This window comes from Carcharodon carcharias, chromosome 16 (genome assembly GCF_017639515.1).
Source record: "Carcharodon carcharias isolate sCarCar2 chromosome 16, sCarCar2.pri, whole genome shotgun sequence".
Lineage (NCBI taxonomy): Eukaryota > Metazoa > Chordata > Chondrichthyes > Lamniformes > Lamnidae > Carcharodon > Carcharodon carcharias.
This window is the reverse complement of record NC_054482.1, coordinates 26,727,941-26,741,954: the sequence shown is the minus strand read 5'-3', so window position 1 is coordinate 26,741,954 and position 14,014 is coordinate 26,727,941.

Below are 14,014 nucleotides of genomic sequence, written 5' to 3'. Positions count from 1 at the left end.
AGATCTAGAGCAGGCTCGGGTTCACAATCTGGTGGTCACCACACGGACCCGTGTCCACAGCAGGAGGTGGCAGGTTCAGCCGAGCTCCCAAGCAGTCAGAGGATAGGTGGGGAAGAGGCATCTGTGAGGTCCGAGTCAAATGATGAGCCTCTGCATTTGGCCTTCCAACTCGTCGTGGAGGGTCAGCAGAAGGTGGAGGAACATCACGCAGAGCGGTTGGAAGCCCTCTACAGAGTGGCACATGAGTCGGAGGAGTGCGTCCGTCTGCTCTCTGATGAAGTGCTGCCCACATGTGTCAGTATGGAGGTGTCCATGGGAAGGATGGCGGATGGCATGGAGACCCTGGTCCAGCAGAATGCTGAAATGTGTGCAGACCTGCATTCCATCACTGTAATGATGGTGAGTTCCTGCAGCAGCAGTGCGAGAGGGAAACAGGGAACCTCAACATCCCTCCAGGTGCTCCTTTCCCTCATAGATTCAGGGTGGGACCTTCGGTCACCCGAAGGCAGGAGGAGCAGCTGCTGGACACCCCGGGTCATCCACTCAGGAATCTCAGAGGCTGTCCGCGCTCCCCACGTCCACTTTGCCTGTGACCCCCTCAACCTCATCCTCTGACACTGCAGAGGGAGCAGCTGGCCCACAGGAGGACAGCCAAAGCAAGCTTGGGCCCTCAAGGCCTCGGCTCTCCAAAGGACACATGCCAAAGTCATCAGCAGCAACAGGGGTTGAACCATTGCACCGGCTGTCTACACCCCTGCTGTGGATGTCAGGGCAGCACTTAGGAGAAGTGATAGAAGTTAAGAAATTCTGATACAACTGGTTGTATGAGTGAAAACATTTTGTCACTTCAGAATCTGAAAATACATTCACTTTCACTGTAATGATGTGTTTCAGCTTCATTGACAGGTTTCACGAGTCCTCACACTGCACTGCCGCCTCCACTAGCAGCTGCACAGAGCTGGACCAGAGCAACTCTGGATGGAGAAGTGTGTGTGTGGCAGGGCCTTTTGGAACCTTGTGCAAGCACTCTCCCAAGTACATGGATCCTTCATCCATCATACCCATCTTACTATCCTAAACATTTTCAATGCTGCTGCTGGGGTTCTCTTTCAATCCGAGCTGACCTCCATCTCCGCCCACCCAATGGTCACACTCCCATGCAGCACTGCTTGTCCAACATGAGGCTCCGCTCACTTTTGATTTCGACAACCAGGGTCGTAGTGTTTTGGTTCAGCTTCCCCTTCCCCATTCGCCCATGTCCTTTCGCCCATCACTGCCAAGCCCCTGGCATCAGCTTCCACCACCCACCATCACCTACCAACCCAAACTCTTGTCTTTCCAGGATGGCATGTTTCCTACCTTCCTGAGAATCCCATATCCACCCCCGACCTCCTCCCTCCCATCTCAAGCTCAGTGTCTGCCTCTGAATCCCCACCAACTAGCCTCACTGTCCCTTCTACGGCTACCAACACATCCTCACTATATGACCCTACCTGCTCCCTCTCCCCCCTCTCACACTCACCATTCCCTCCAACCATCCGCACCCTCAGTTCACTCCCCAGGAGGCAGTCGTTGATCCATAGGCCCCTCCCCTGTACATTCACCTGGCCATCCCCTCCTTACTCCATCCTCCACTCTTACTCCATCCCCTCCCTACTCCATCCCCTCCTTACTCCATCCCCTCCTTACTCAATCCTCCACCCTTACTCCATCCTCCACCCATACTCCATCCCCTCCTTACTCCATCCTCCACTCTTACTCCATCCTCCACTCTTACTCCATCCTCCACCCTTACTCCATCCCCTCCTTACTCCATCCCCTCCTTACTCCACCCCCTCCTTACTCAATCCTCCACCCTTACTCCATCCTCCACCCTTACTCCATCCCTTTCTTACTCCATCCCCTCCTTACTCCATCACCCCCTTACTCCATCCCCCACTTACTCCAACCCCCACTTACTCCATCCCCCCTTTACTCCATCCTCCACCCATACTCCATCCCTTCCTTACTCCACCCCCTCCTTACTCAATCCTCCACCCTTACTCCATCCTCCACCCTTACTCCATCCCCTCCTTACTCCATCCCCCACTTACTCCATCCCCCACTTACTCCATCCCCCCTTTACTCCATCCTCCACCCATACTCCATCCCCTCCTTACTCCATCCCCCACTTACTCCATCCCCCACTTACTCCATCCCCCACTTACTCCATTCCCCCTTTACTCCATCCTCCGCTTACTCCATCCCCCCTTTACTCCATCCTCCACCCATACTCCATCCCCCACTTACTCCATTCCCCCCTTTACTCCATCCCCTCCTTACTCATTCCTCCACCCTTACTCTATCCCCCCATTACTCCATCCTCCACCCTTACTCCATCCTCCAGCCTTACTCCATGTTTATTCCCTCCTCCCCCGGGACACCTGGAGCCATCCGAACTCCATCCTTCCCCCAGGCGCCTCTCCCTTCCAAACTCCCTCATCCCGTGGACACCTTCCCCTCTTCGAACTCCCTACCTGTCCATGGCACCTCCCTCCCTCTGAATTCCCTCCTTCCCCCAGTCACCTACCCACCTCCAAATTCCCTCTCTTACACCTACCCCCACCGACTCCCCGACTACACCCCCAACCATCTGACTACCTTCCTGACCTGACTGCCCCCTGACCCAACCCATCTACCCCCTACCACCCACCCAAGTGAGCCCTCTGATCCCCCCCAACTACACCTCTAAGCAAATCTGGCCACCCACATGACCTGACTACCCCCTGACCCAACCCGGATACCCCCCACCTGAGTAACCCCTGACCACCCAACTACCAATCCAACCAGACCTGACCACCACCCCCCAACCCAACTATCCCTCCCGACCACCCCGACTACCAACCCTAACCCTACCCAACCAGCCCCTGACCTAACCCAACCCGACTACCACCCCGACCCAACAAACCCCCACCCTGACTACCCCACCAACCCAACCATCCCCTGGCCTGACTACCCACTTACCCACCTCACCCATCTACCCAACTCACCCATCTAACCCATTTACCCATCTAACCCACCTCACCCACCTAATCCATCAGGTAATGATGTCTAATCAGCAGGACCTGAGATATGATCCTGATCCGGGGTGGATTTTAATTTTCATGCCAAGGTCCCACCAGGATGTGACGGTTTTAATATTGTTGGTTCTCGTCTTCGTTGCACCAACATGTTGCTGTAACTGATAATGATGCTTCAATGATCGATCAATGGCCACTTCAAGCATCATTAAATGCTCAGGCATGGCTGGGATGTTATAGCCAAACTTAGCAACATATTTGAGCAAATGATGAGCGTGTCACTTACAAACACTTGGATAGCAATATCAGGCTGATACATGTTCCATTAACTCTTGCATCCCTATTCTAACTGTTTTAATCAGGGTAAAACCAAAGTTATAGAACCATAGAGAGCCATAGAAATGTTACGGCATTGAAAGAGGCCATTCAGCCCATCAGGCGGAATCACTGGCGTTGGGTGTGTTCAGTGGCGTTAGCGGAGAATATGACGAGAGGGCCAAAAATCAGATTGACGAAGCTGTGAAGCCAGTTTGAAATCATCCACTCAGCCCGTCAATGGTGGTCCACATTCCCTGCCATCGGATGTCAGGAGCCTCATTGTAATTCATAAGCACATCATAAGGCCAGCCCGCCAGGCCCATCCCCCTCCCCCGCTGGATCATCTGCTCCCGTCAGTGGAAAAACAGGCCGGTGCCAAACACATCTGGAAGTGTGACGTGCAGAAGTCAGGATTTACCGCCAGGGGCTTGCTCACATCGCGGGCATCCGAGGAGCAGGAGAAGCTGGAGCCCCACAGCAACTAGAGGAATGTCCATGGCATGCTGGATGGATTCTCATGGACATGGCTGTGCTGTGAAGCAGCTCACAGAAGTTGGAAAGTCACCGTTGATGCTCACAATGGATGATGGTCAAAGGGGCTGGGAGAGAAGGGTCTAGAATCTGGGAGAGGAAGAGGTGTCAGGGGAGGTCAGGAGGGGGGAATGTAAGTGTCAGGTGGGTGAGGTTAGGAGGGTGGAGGATGGGATAACTGGTGAGGATATGGCAGCTGGGAAGGTAGGTGTATGGGGAGGGGTGGGGTGGAAAGTGGAAGGAAAGGAGTTTGGAGTGGGGAAGGAGTCCGGGGGAGAACGGAGTGTGGAGAGGGGACAGAGTTGGGCAGAGGAAGGAGTGCAGAGAGGGGAGGAAGTCCATGGGGAGGAACGAGTGTGGAAAGAGGAAGGAGTAAGGGCGGTGGAAGAATTAAGGGTGTCTGAGGGAGTCAGGAAGGGGGACAGACTAAGCGGGTGGGGGGTCTGTGGGGGTGGGAGGACTAAGGGGGGCAAAGAGGTTCCGGAGGAGAATGGGGCCAGAGGGAGGAAGGAGTTCCGGGGAGTGGGGGTGGGGGGGGCGGGGGAGGGGTGGTGGTTCCTGTGGGGAGAAGGGTTCCGGGGGGAGGAAGGAGTTCCAGGCAAGGAAGGGGAGCGGGAGTGGGGGGGCGGTGTCCAGGCAAGTGGTGGGTCTGATGGATCCATGACTGCCTCCTGGGGATCGAACTGAGGGTGGGTGTGGTATGGGGGAATGGTGAGAATGACCGAGGGCAGAGTGAGGCGGTAGGGTGGGTGTGTGAGGGTTTGAGAGAAGGGATTGAAGGGACAGCGAGGGTGATTGGTCAGGACCCGGAGGCAGACACGGACCCTAGGGGTAGGAAGGAGGAGATTGGGGAGGTTAATATGGGTGGGATTTTCAGGAAGGAAAGAAATGTGCATGTTCACCTGGACATTCCCGAGGGAAAAGGGTTCCTTTTCCTCCTTGTTCTGGTTGGTAGGGAAGGTGGAAGGTGATGCCTGTGGGATCAACAGTGATGGGGGAAAGGAAATGGGTGAATGGGGGAGGGGAAAGGACGGGGGAGTGCACAATGCAGTGAAACCAGTTCGTGCTTGCTAAATCGAAAGTGAAACTACAGTCGTGGTGGGGGGTGTAACAGGTGCTGCATGGGAGTGTGGTCAGTGGGTGGGTGGAGATGTAGGTCAGCTCAGATGGACAACTGAAACCCCAGCAGGCAGCAATGAAAATGTTCAGGACAATGAGGTGAGTGTGATACGTGAAGGATCTGCGTGCGTGGGAGGGGAGTGTGCTTGCACAAGGCTTCGCAAGGCTCTGCCCCACGCGCGCACACACACACACACGCACGCGCACACACACACACACACGCACGCGCACACACACACACGCACACATACACGCACACACACACACACGCACACACACACACACACACACACGCACACACACACACACACACACACACGCACACACACACACACACACACACACACACACACACTTCTCCCTCCAGAATCACTCATTGGCTAGCTGTTCCCTCTGCGCTGACAGAGGATGAGGTTGAGGGGGTCACAGGCAAAGGGGACTCGGAGGCAGAGGACAGTCTCTGAGATTCCTGAGTGGATGACCCAGGGGTGTCCAGCTGCCGCTCTTCCTCCCTTCAGGTGCCTGGGGACCCCGGCCTGACTCCTTGAGGGGAAGGGACACCTGGAGGGACATCGAGGTGCCCTGTTTCCCTCTCACGTTGCCACTACAGCAACTTACCCATGGCTCTCATCTTGGAGTGCAGGTCAGCACATATCTCCACATTCTGCTGAACCAGGGTCTCCATGGCACCCACCATCCTCCCCATGGAGACCTCCATACTCGCACATGTGGGCACCACTTCATCAGAGAGCAGGTGGTCACACTCCTCTGACTCACGAGCCACTCTGTTGAGGGTTTCCAACAGCTCTGCATGATGCTCCTCCGCCTTCTGCTGACTCTCCACGATGAGTGGGAAAGCTGAATCCAGAGGCTCATCATCTGACTCGAGCCCCACAGATGCCCCTTCCCCAGCAGCCCTCTGAGTGCTGGGGAGCTCGGCTGAACCTGCCTCCTCCTGCTGCAGACATGTGTCTGTGCGGTGACCACCAGCTTGTGAACCTGAGCCTGCTCTAGATCTAGGTCCCACTGAGGTGTGTGTCTCTGCACTAGTGGAGGGTGTGGGTAAGCACTGTGATGGGTCTTCCAGGCTGCTTATTTCCAGCTCTTCAATGGAGGAGCTGTCCTCTTGACTGGAGGTGAGGAAGTGGAGGGAGCTGAGGGATTGGCTGGCTGAGGGTATCGGTCACTTGGCAGAGCTCCGTGTGAACTAAAGTAGAGGTAATTAGTGCATGGCAGCAGAGTCAAAAGCAGGAGAGAGAGCACTCACAGCTGCATTGAGAGAGGGAGGATGTGGTGTAGGAGCTTCATGTGGGTGTTTGTCACAGGCTTCACTGTCGCCACAGGCAGGGTCCACATCCTCACCAGTCAGCGCGATGGCTCACTCCTCAACGTGAGTGAGGGGCCTAATGTGGGCCACTCCACCCCGGTCTGGGACCTCTCCCTGCTGTTATGAGCCAGCTTCTCCTGCATGAAAACAGATGGAGAGAGTGTGAGCAGGGCACATGGCACTGCGTGGAATGTTTGTGTGGTGAGTGGAGCCATGGACAGGATGAGGTCGCAAGCTCCTATCCCTTGAGGTGTGAGATCCCTGTGGATGAGTAATGGGTTTGGGAGTGTGAGAGTTGAGAGTGATGAGAAGAGTGAATTACCTTGATGGAACGGATGAGACCATCGTCCTGTAACAGCACTGGGTGACTGTCCTCTTTTGCAGGGCATTGGTGCTGACCAGCGCTGCCACCACCTCCCATGTGAGTTTGGTGATGCCGCTTCTCCTCCTGTGGCCCGAGTAGGATTAAAGGACGTCACTGAGGGCCTCCATGACATCCAAAAGGTGCTCCAGAGATGCGTCACTAAACCTGGTGACTGCAGTCTTTTTGCCTTTTGGGGCCATGTCTTCTGTGCAGCAGTTGTGGGCTGGAAGCACTGAGAGGTATGCGCGTGGCTAGACTTTAAAATGGCACTGGCGTGATGAAGTGGCAAGGTGACGGCATGGTGGGCGAATGAGAGCCTGCCCACAATGGAAATGTGGTGTTTCCCCAGGACGTATAATTCATACGGCAGACTTGGGACAATATGTGAAAAGCTGCCATTGTGGCCAATGTCGTTTTACCTGCCCGCTACCGCACTTAGTGTAAATCTGGGATGATTCGGCTCATCATGTCTGTGCTGGCTATAAAAAGAGAAAAAAAGAAGCTAGCCGCTCATTTTTAATCCCACTTTCCAGCACCTGGCCTGTATGTTCATGCTCTTCAGACACAGGTCCAGGTACCTTAAAAATGAGTTGAGTGTTTCAGTCTCAACCACCAATTTAGGCAGTGAATTTCAGATGCCCAATACCCTCTGGGTGAAACATTTTTCCCTCATGTCCCCTCTAATCCTTCTGCAAGTCATCTTTATTCTATGTCCCCTCAGTTATGGGAAACAAGTCTTTCCTGTCTACTGTATTTAAGCCCCTCATAATTTTGTACACCGCAATTAGATCACCCCTCAGCCGCCTTGGTTCTAAGGAAAACAACTCCAGCCTATCCAATCTTTCTTCATAAATGCAATTTCTAAGTCCTGGCAACATTCTTGTAAATCTCCTCTGCATTCTCTCCAGAGCAATTATGTCCTTCCTGTATTGTGGTGACCAGAACTTAACACAAAATTCCAATTGTGGCCTAACCAGCATTTTATACAGTTCCATAATTTCATCCTTACATTCAATACCTCGTCCATTAAAGGAAAGCATTCCATATGCTTTCTTTCCACCTTATCTGTCCTGCCACCTTCAGGGACCTGTGGACATGCACTTTAAGGTCTCTCCCTTCCTCAACCCCTCTCAATATCCTCCCATTTATTGAGTATTCCTTGCTTTGTTTGCCCTCCCCAAATGCATTACCTCACACTTCTCTGGATTGAATTCCATTTGCCACTTTTCCACCCACTCAACCAAACCATTGATATCATTGTGGAGTCGATAGCTATCCTCTTCACTATCAACAACACAGTCAACATTTGTGTTATCTGCAAATTTCTCAATCATGCCTCCCACAGTTAAGTCCAAATGATTAATATATATGACAAACAGCTTCGATTTAGCCACTTTGGATAAACAAAGTGAAGATATGAAAGCAGAGCTCAAGAAAATGTTACAAGAAACAAATACTAAACAGGATCGAGAACTTAGTGAAAATCAAAACATGACAGTACATTTCCAAGATGTAGTTATACAAATGGAATCTCTCACCATGATAATAAAAACTGAGAATGTAGAAATACTTCTGGAAAAGCAACACAAATGTGTTCATAATGTACGGATCCTGGTTAGCAGAACAAGTGTGAGAGAATTTACGATTGGTTGATAGAGGTAACATTCCGTTTTGAATCGAGGATTGATGTTTAAGTGCTCTGGTCAAATATCACAGTAACATCACCATGTGTAAGTTGAGGCAGCTAACACAAGCCTACCCTGTGAGACATGAATGTAAATCAGAATCAAACCTGACTATAAACAAAAATAAAAATAGCTGGAAAAACTCAGCAGGTCTGACAGCATCTGCAGAGAGGAATACAGTTAACATTTCGAATCCGTATGACTCTTCATCTGATTATGTTGGGATCACAGAATCACAGAGTGCAGAAGAGGCCCTTTGGCCCATCGAGTCTGCATCAACACGTGAGAAACACCTGGCCTACCTACCTAATCCCATTTACCAGCACTTGGCCCATAGCCTTGAATGTTATGATGTGCCAAGTGCTCATCCAGGTACTTTTTAAAGGATGTGAGGCAACCTGCCTCCAACCCACCATTAATCTTATACTATTCTCTTGTTCTGAAGGAAGAAAATGCCATCCTAGTTTGTCGCATAGTTCCAAGTCACAATGGTGTGTGGCTTGCTGCCCTTGCCCTTGTAGGTGGTAAAAGTCACAGGTTTGGAAGGATCCTTGGTGAGTTAATACAGTGCGTAAGTATGGGGTCAATACCACATGTCAGATTGATCATCATCCTCACTAAGGAGCAGGATGATGCAGACATTCTAGTTAAAGAGACAGAGTGTGAAATATTAGATACAATAAGCATAATGAGACAGGAAGTAGTGGAGGGACTGGCATCCTTGAATGTGGGTAAATCACTAGGACCAGATTATTTGTATCCCAGGATGTTAAAGGAAATCAGGGAGGAAATAGCAGTTGCTCTGAGGATCATTTTCCAATCCTCAGTAGATACAGGCGAAGTACCAGAGGATTGGAGGTCTGCGAATGTTGTACCATTATTTAAAAAGGGTGCAAGGGATAGGCCAGAAAATTATAGGCCGATCAGTCTGATTTTGGTGGTGGGCAAATTATTGGAATCAGTTATGAGAGACAGGATAACTGTCACTTAGAAAGGCAAGGATTGATTAGGGGTAGTCAGCAAGGTTTATTTAGGGGAAGATCGTGTCTCACTAACTTAGAATTTTTTGAGGAAGTAGCAAGGAGGATTGATGAGCGTAGTGCAGTGGATGTTGTGTACATGGATTTTAGCATGGCATTTGACAAGGTCCCACATGGCAGATTGGTCAGAAAAAATGAGATCCCATGGGATACAGGGGAAGATAGCAAATTGAATCCAAAATTGGTTAAGTGACAGCAAACAAAGGATATTAGTCGATGGATGTGTTTGCGAGTGGAAAGCAATTTTCAGTGGCGTTCCACAAGGCTCAGTATTGGGGTCCTTGTTGCTGTTCCTTCACTGTCATTGGGTCAAAATCCCAGAACTCCTTTCCTAACACTGTGAGTGTACCCACACCATATGGACTGCAACGGTTCAAGAAGACAGCTCACCACCACCTTCTCAAGGGCAATTAGGGATGGGCAATAAATGCTGTCCAAGCCAGCAAAGCCCACATCCCATGAAAGTATGAAGAAATGCTGTCTCGTATTATTCCAATATTTTCTAAGCGACAAACTAGGATGGCATTTTCTTCCTTCAGAACGAGAGAAAAGTATAAGATTAATCCCAACATAGGCAGGTTTGTTTCTGATTTACATTCATGTCTCACAGGGTAGGCTTGTGTTAGCTGCCTCAACTTACACATGGTGTTGTTACTATGATATTTGACCAGAGCACTTAAACATCAATCCTCGATTCAAGATGGAATGTTACCTTTTTCAACCAATCTTAAATTCTCTCGCACTTGTTCTGCTAACCAGGATCAGTACATTATGAAAACGTTATCTGTGTTGCTTTTCCAGAAGTATTTCTACATTCTCAGATTTTATTGTTGCAGTGAGAAATTTCAATTATATAACTACATCTTGGAAATGTACTGTCATGTTTTGACCTTCACTAAGTTCTTGATCCTGATTAGTGTTTGTTTCTTGTAAAGTTTTCTTGAGCTCTGCTTTCATATCTTTCTTTGTTTACCCAAAGCGGCTAAATCGAAGCTATTTAGAAGTGGTATTCCTGTATTAAAGACAATTGCTGCAGCATTTACTAAGTTTCCCCTCTCTCTCCCATCATGTCCTCCACCCTTCGCATTCCCATAGATCAGGTCCTTGTGATGAGACCCATAATCATTACCATCTCTAGCCCAGGAGTCACTAACAGGTTTGCAAAATTCCAGTAACCTCTTATTTGTTAAATTTATTATCACGGGCACCACCCTATGATGGATACCATGGGACAGTATTCTGCAGTAGGAATAACAGCTGAACCCCTCAGTGTGGGTAGAGCAGAGATCGTCCAGAGACTGCAGGTTTTCAGGGATACTTTCTTTGGGTTTAATTTGTATCTTCAGTCCTTGTGGATATTTGGTACTGATACATTTACTTTCATATACTGTCTCGCATGCATATATCTCCATATCCTTTTGCCAAAAATTTCTCCAGCAGAAAACTGGTTTCATTTCTCTTGTGTAAGTGACAACCCTAGTGTTATTAAAATAAGCTTTTGTTTTATTGTTCAAATTATTTCTCAGGAATGTCTTATTATTTGTTACATATTTGAGACAGAATCCATTACCTTCTTTCACACCATATGGTAGCCTGTATGAATCCATTATAACATGTGTTGGCCTCCTGATCTGAAATCTGATTACTTCTGGAGTCATGTTGATTCACATTCCATCCTCCATCTTTACCGATAATGTGAGTTCTCACAAAAAGGATCCTCTGTTCCATCTCTTTGAGCTATAGGACTGGGACCTACGTCGAATCCTTCACTGTGGATTACTATGGTGAATGGCTCAAGCACCATTATCAGCGACCACCACTTCTTCATTGCGCCTGCAAAACACAAGAAGAACTGTGGTCAGGGGTGAATTGGCAATCCCAACTGGTCTACACCTTCCTGCATGACTGTACTCTATTTGAAAGATTGCTGAACATATCTGGGGTCCTTCATCTGTCTTCCAAAGGTATGTGAGGGGGTGGGGGGAGGGAGCGGGGTGGGGGGGGGGTGGGGGGGGGGGGGGGCGGTGCGCGGCGGGGTCTGGACTATTGTGTCCAGGTGAAAGCTTTTCAGCTTTCTCCTTTGTTTCATCTCAGATCCATGGCCTATTCCTGACCATGCACATGATGATCCCAGTCTTCCTAGCTGCTTCAGTTGTGCTTTGTTAGTTTAAGCTTCATTTGATTAAAATTAAGCCATTTGACTTTTTTAGACAATTGAACTGCATACACCTTAGGTCTTGCCTTATAGACTATGCTATACAGTCTCTTATACAGAGGTTCAAACACTCCTACTCTCACATAGTCTCTTACCGTCACTGGGTCCCGTTCCTGTGGTTTGGACAGTGCCAACAGGAGCCTATTACCTTGATGCAGCTGCCAATTTTGACAGCAGCATCTAAGTGAAGCTTTGTCACAAATCTTTCAGAAACTTATCCCTGGTTGCTTCCTTGATGTGCTTTTTGCTGAGGATGGGAACTGACAGATGTGCAGGGACCCACATTGGTTTTCCCTATTACCAATTCATATGGAGGATATCTCGTTCCTTTCATCCCTTAATCTCGGTTCCCATGAGGACCACATCATCCTAGTTAGAATGCTGCTTGTTCAATTCTTTGCTAAGGACTAGTTCCAATCTAATGTTAATTCTCTTTACAATCCCAGATGACTATGGATTGTGAATTATGTGCCATTTCCCTTCAATTCCCCACTTCTTCACAGTGGGCTGCATTTCCTTACCTGTGAAATGGCTTCCCTGATCTGACTTACCACCTTTGTCAGTCCCCATCTACAGGATACTTCCCTGTCTAATGTTTTTATGTTTTAAAAGAAAGGCAAGGTTACAGTGATCATGGGGAATTTCAATATGCAGGTAGAGTGGGAAAATCAGGTTGGTAGTGGATCCCAAGAAAAGGAATTTGTGGAATGTCTACGAGATGGCTTTTCGGAGCAGTTTGTGGTGGAGCCCACTAGGGAACAGGCAATTCTAGATTTAGTGATGTGTAATGAGGCAGATTTGATAAGGGAGCTTAAGGTGAAGGAACCCTTAGGAGGAAGTGACCATAATATGATAGAATTTATCCTGCAATTTGAGAGGAAAAAGCTGGAATCAGATGTAAAGGTATTACAGTTGAATAAAGGCAATTACAGAGGTATGAGGGAGGAGCTGGCCAGAATTGACTGGGAGGTGAGCCTAGCAGGAAAGACAGTGGAACAGCAATGGCAGGAGTTTCTGGGAGTAATTTGGGAGACACAGCAAAAATTCATCCCTAGGAAGAAGAAGCATACTAAAGGGAGGACGAGGCAACCATGGCAGACAAGGGAAGTCAGGAAAAGCATAAAAGCTAAAGAGAAAGCATACAATGCAGCGAAGAGCAGTGGGAAACCAGGGGATTGGGAAGCCTACAAAGACCAACAGAGGACAACTAAAAAAGAAATAAGGAGGGAGAAGATTAAATATGAGGGTAAACGAGCCGGTAATATAAAAGCAGATTGCAAGAGTTTTTTTAGATATATAAAGGGTAAGAGTGGGGCAAAAGTGGACATTGGGCCGCTGGAAAATGACGCTGGAGAAATAGTAGTGGGGAACAAAGAAATGATGGAGGAACTGAATAGGTACTTTGCGTCAGTCTTCACAGTGGAAGACACAAGTAACATTCCAAAGTTCAAGAGAGTCGGGGGGGGGGGCAGAGGTGAGTATGGTGGCCATTACCAAGGAGAAGGTGCTAGGAAAACTGAAAGGTCTGAAGGTGGATAAATCACCTGGGCCAGATGGAATATACCCCAGAGTTCTGAAGGAGATAGCTGAAGAGATAGTGGAGGCGTTAGTGGTGATCTTTCAGGAATCATTGGAGTCAGGGAGGGTCCCAGAGGACTGGAAAATTGCTAATGTAACCCCCCTGTTTAAGAAGGGAGTGAGGCAAAAGACAGGAAATTACAGGCCGATTAGCCTGACCTTGGTCGTTGGTAAGATTTTAGAATCCACTATTAAGGATGAGATTTCAGAATACTTAGAAGTGCATGACAAAATAGGGCAAAGTCAGCATGGTTTCATCAAGGGGAGGTCATGCCTGACAAATCTGTTAGAATTCTTTGAGGAGGTAACGAGTAGGTTAGACAAAGGAGAGCCAATGGATGTTATCTACTTGGACTTCCAGAAGGCCTTTGACAAGGTGCCGCACAGGAGGCTGCTCAGTAAGATAAGAGCCCATGGTGTTAGAGGCAAGGTACTATCATGGGTAGAAGATTGGCTGTCTGGCAGGAGACAGAGTGGGGATAAGGGTGTCCTTCTCAGGGTGGCGGCCAGTGACTAGTGGAGTTCCACAGGGGTCAGTGTTGGGACCACAACTTTTCACTTTATAATGATCTAGATGAAGGAACTGAGGGCATCCTGGCTAAGTTTGCAGATGATACAAAGATAGGTGGAGGGACAGGTAGTATTGAGGAGGCAGGGAGGCTGCAGAAGGATTTAGACAGGTTAGGAGAATGGGCAAAGAAGTGGCAGATGGAATATGACGTGGGGAAGTGTGAGGTCATGCACTATGGTAGGAAGAATAGAGGCATGGACTATTTTC